Source organism: Amphiura filiformis, chromosome 18 (assembly GCF_039555335.1).
Source record: "Amphiura filiformis chromosome 18, Afil_fr2py, whole genome shotgun sequence".
In the NCBI taxonomy this organism is placed as follows: domain Eukaryota; kingdom Metazoa; phylum Echinodermata; class Ophiuroidea; order Amphilepidida; family Amphiuridae; genus Amphiura; species Amphiura filiformis.
Window position 1 is genome coordinate 54,728,434 of NC_092645.1, and position 4,950 is coordinate 54,733,383.

Consider the following 4,950-nt stretch of genomic DNA (forward strand, 5'->3'; position numbering starts at 1 on the left):
AGTCTGTGGCGTAATTATGCTTATATCAATGAAATCGTGCCACACAGGCCTATTACACAGCCCCTACTCCTAAAGAACACTGTCCCATTTATATCAGAACTTGTTGGAAATGGATGTGCTGTTCTACCCCGTGTATTCTTCCAAATATATTTCTGAACAAATTGACACCAAATATGACTAAAAACAATATCGCTGTACAAAAATATGACCATTTAAAAAAAAAAAATTTGACCGACCAAAGTTACCCCGCTGACCGAAGTTACCCCATTTTACGGTACCTCACCATATCCATATATGCCTACCATATTTAAAAAAGATTAATGGGCAGCCCATAGACTAGACTCTAAAAAGTGTTCTAGAGTCTAAGGGCAGCCCATGTATAGCGTATACCCGTGGTTTGAAATAAAAAATGAATCCATGTGACTGCTGATGTCAAATAAATTATCATCATATACCGTAAAATTCCGTCTACAAGCATATATATGCCTCAAAACGAGGTTTTTTTGACACAAGAGACAAGAGGCAGACACTCTCAACAAAAACATTATTTGGAGTTTGAACAACTATATTACTGATAAAGGCGGCTGTACAAACATGTATATTTGTAAGACCAATCTATTGCAATGTTTTTGAGAAGGGTATTGGCCTTTCATATCTTTCGTTAAAAAAAAAACATCGTTTAGAGGCATACCGTATATGCTTCTAGACGGAATTCTACGGTAGTCTACATGGTCTATGTGTCAAAATAGTTTTTGGAAACACTATGATTCCACGTGTCATTAAATTCGCGCAAATGTCAGAAAAAATTTAAATGTTTAATTTATAACACGTGAGGTTCCATTACATCATGAAAACATCCTGTTAACAGTAGCCCTACAATGCTGTAACTCAATCAGATATGTCATGGGTACACCAGATAATGTCCTGACTGTTCAATCTCAAAATCTGAAAATTCACAGAACCAATGCTATAGATTCGATACGTGTTTTAATTAATTTTTCTTTATTTCAAATTTATGATATTATGGTCATTAAGGGTTATAATATATTATATATTTTCTTTTGGAAAAATATTTGTGACTTCGGACCACTCAACTGCGATACCGATTTCAAACAAGGCGTTTCAATCCGTAATCCTGGATATTATGAACTTGTGAATGACTCACAATATTTTGATATTTCGATCAAAATTTTAGTAACATGACAAATATATATATATATTAATGCCAGATGAAACATAATTTTTGCGCTATTTATATTTTTGCTCACTGAATTACGAGAAAGTCCGCGGAAAATAATTGTCATTGTTCTTCGGAAGGAGCAAGGTAATTGGCCTAAAGTTCGGAAGAGATGGGCATGCGCAGACTTGACTTGGATGAAAGAAGACATCTTACACGTCCCATAATGCATTTCGTCCATTTCAATGTTCTGTACTGATTTGCTATCTAGTGCTACATGGGTCGATAGTGACAAAAAGTACCTCAATTAAAAGAGCACAACCAAATTCTGCAAAATATGGTTATTTCTTGACCATCGATCCATGTTTAGCCAGTCTATTCTCAAAATGAAAACAAAGGGAACCTGTACAAGGTAATAGGAGTGTCATTTGATGTGTTGAGGTGATACGTCATGTTGCAAAGGATTCTGGGAAGTGTAAGATATCTCTCTGGACTTGGATAGTATCATTGAATTTATCAGTATCAAAATATGAATTAGAGAAAATGTTCTTAAAGTTACATGCAGTATTCTATTATGATTATTTAAGTCCCACGTGTAGGCCTACTTTATTTTTACTTCTGTCAAATCACGTGACACCTGGGATTTCCTTCATTAACCCCATGAGAACTACCTGCCGATTGGCCGATATGAAGTGTGTCCAATTTTGAACCAATCAAGGAGGGTATTATATTAGATCATATGCAAATGTAAGTCTGACCATAAATAGTTCGAAGCATATAATTGGCAATTGAAATGAGCATTTCAAGTTATCAACAAATCAGAAATGCTGTTAGATGACCAGTAGTGTCCAGGGGGTAAATATATTAAGTAATAAGACATTTTCTAAACAAGCTTCAACTATTTTAGGGTTTTTCGGGTCTTTGTCATCTTACGAGACATAAAACATGTTAAAATATTTCGTTGCTTCATGGGTATGCAAATAAAATTTCAATTAGTGATCGAATGTAGATTTTACATCGTTAAATATATCGAAAAATGACAAATTTGTTAAGTGTATAGCTGGGACGATACACTATTCGTCGAAGTTATCAGTAGACTCTATAATCATGATAATGTTGACAAAATGACAAACCATTTGCAAATGATGATACTATATATACCATCTGTCACTATGATGACTGTTCGAATTGAACACAGAATGTTGTTGTCAAAAGTTCGCTGCTGTATGTACTTTTTGCATGTTATGTAAGAAAAACGTGTCGAGTCAAAACCTTTAACAATATCCAAATAATGTACTATTCATGGGTATCAGCTGTTTAGGCATGGCAAGAGCTAAATGTGTCCAGTTTTAGCCATTTTTAAACAAAACTGACTGCTTAATATTAATACATTGATATCACATATATTTTCACAGGTCTTGCGGTTCTTGAGTCATGGAGTTAAGGACGTGTCATTCCCCCGTTTTGAAAAAATCATGCTCATGGGGCGGAAAATACACCCCTTTGGATCTCCTTTATAGAACCCATACTATCCTTCTTGTGTGTCGACTTTATTTGTCTCAATATTTGAGTGCAGACACCGCTAGGTTAGTTGGAGATGCGTCTTTCTCTATCGCAAGCACATGTTGCATGGTATGGTGAGAGGAGACATGACAGCGCTAATGGTTAGTTTGGAACATTAATGAATAATGTTGGAAAAGTTTTGTAAAAAAATATATTATAGAGAGTGATGAGGAGGGAGGGAGAGAGATGGAAGAGGAGAGAGGAAGCAACAGAGGGGGCAGAGGACGAGGAGAGTAAGAGGGGTGAATCAGAAATGCATGCAGATCGGAGAGGCAGCATATTCCGGTTTTTGACCAAAATGGCCAAAAAAGGCCTAACAAATTAAAATCGGCAGCCAGCATCCAACGGGGGGGGCACGATGTCCCACAGCATAGAGGGTATGACTAGGTGGGGAAGAGAGAGGCATGGTGGGGAAGAGAGAGAAAGAGGGAGAGAGATAAAAACGACATAGAGCTAGGAAGGAAACAGAGGAAGATATATTTTGTATAACTATAATTTCACGCATTTTGTGTATCGTATTATTTAGATAAACTCGCGTGACTTCAGTAAGACATGAATGTGGAAATCCACTCAGTAATTAAGCGGGAGCTCATTACTGACATCGTGCCAGAACATGAGTTCATTTCTGGTTATGTTTATTTTGGAATTTTGATCATCGGGATTGGCAAAAAAACAATATTTTCGGTCTGATGACGGGACGGGAGCTCATCGGCATTATCCAGTGGCATAACCCTCGGTTGGGCCAGTTTAGCCCTACTAGTATATAGGGCCTTTTGACTGTGGTGATCCAAAACCATGCTATATCATAAAACCTGGCTATATCCAGAGAACTGCTAAACCCTGTGACTGCTATTCCCCTTTTTTTTCGGGTTGAGCGGTTAGTTGGTTTTAGCGGTTCTCGGATATAGTGTGTTTAAAAGGCCCTATAGTAGGGCTAGGCCAGTTAAGCGTTGTGTTGAATGTCGGCGCGAAGGGGCTATTCCAGCTGAAATCTAACACCCCTATAAAAGACACGACTTTTGTCTTCCACACAGGGGGTGTAAATTCTAAATCGAGTAACCCATTCATTCAGGTAACCCCATTTGAATTCACACCCCCCCCTGTGTGGGAGATTAGGTCATGTCTCCTCACAAGGGTGTATGCATTCGAAAAATTTACGTATGTTTTCACCATGGACCGTACATTTCTACAGTCCATGTTTTCACTCAAACATGATGCAGTCATGTCTATACAGTAGAATTCACCACGACCTTTGCAGGACTTAAACCCCATTAAAAGCTATTAAACCAAGATAACACTCATTGAAAACAGCTCAACTGATTAAATCAGATCTTCTCTGGTTAAATCCACACTACACATGTTTCTGTTTTACCTGCGCAATGAGCAATGAGCTGGTATTATAGTTTCAGTTGGGTGAACGATTATAAAGCGAACGCAAGGTAACAATTCTGTGTGTAGACCACTGCTTCCAAACAAAACCAATTATATTTCTAATTAACTCTTTTTTTTTTTTTTGACATTAGGGTTCCCTTCTACACCTTGAAGTTGAAAAAGATTTTTTAATAATTTTGTAAGGGTGCCCTAGGGGTTAAAAATAGCCTGACCAAAGTTACCCCGCATTTGGGGCAACTTTGGTCAGAGTATTGCATTCCATGAAGAAAAAAAAAATCAAAAAAATTGATCTTCGCTGTATATGGGCAAGTTTTTGTTTTTTGTGACATTTGACCCCTTGCAAAATTGCTCACAAATATCGATTTTTATTTTCTGAAAAAAATGTAAAAAAATGCTAATTTTTGGTCAAAATCCCGATTTTTTGGTAAATTTCAAGGAAATTGGACATGAGCGACTATTATTTCTTCCAAATATATTTCTCAACAAATTGACATCAAATATGACTAAAAACAATATTGCTGTACGAAACTATGACCATCTAAAAAAATATATTTGACCGACCAAAGTTACCCCGCTGACCGAAGTTACCTCATTTTACGGTAGTGACGGTTTTTCAGTTGTAGACCCACGTTGAGGAGGAAATAGCCGAGTTAATACGGTTCAAATTCGGGAAAAGTCGTATAATACATTTGTTTCAGTTTCTGAAAATCATTATAACCCTGGTCCAACTAAAACCCCGTTTATTGGCCTATCTGTGTACCATAGAAATTACTAAAGGATGGCCCCATCAACACAATAACTCACTTCCTTTTCTGTAT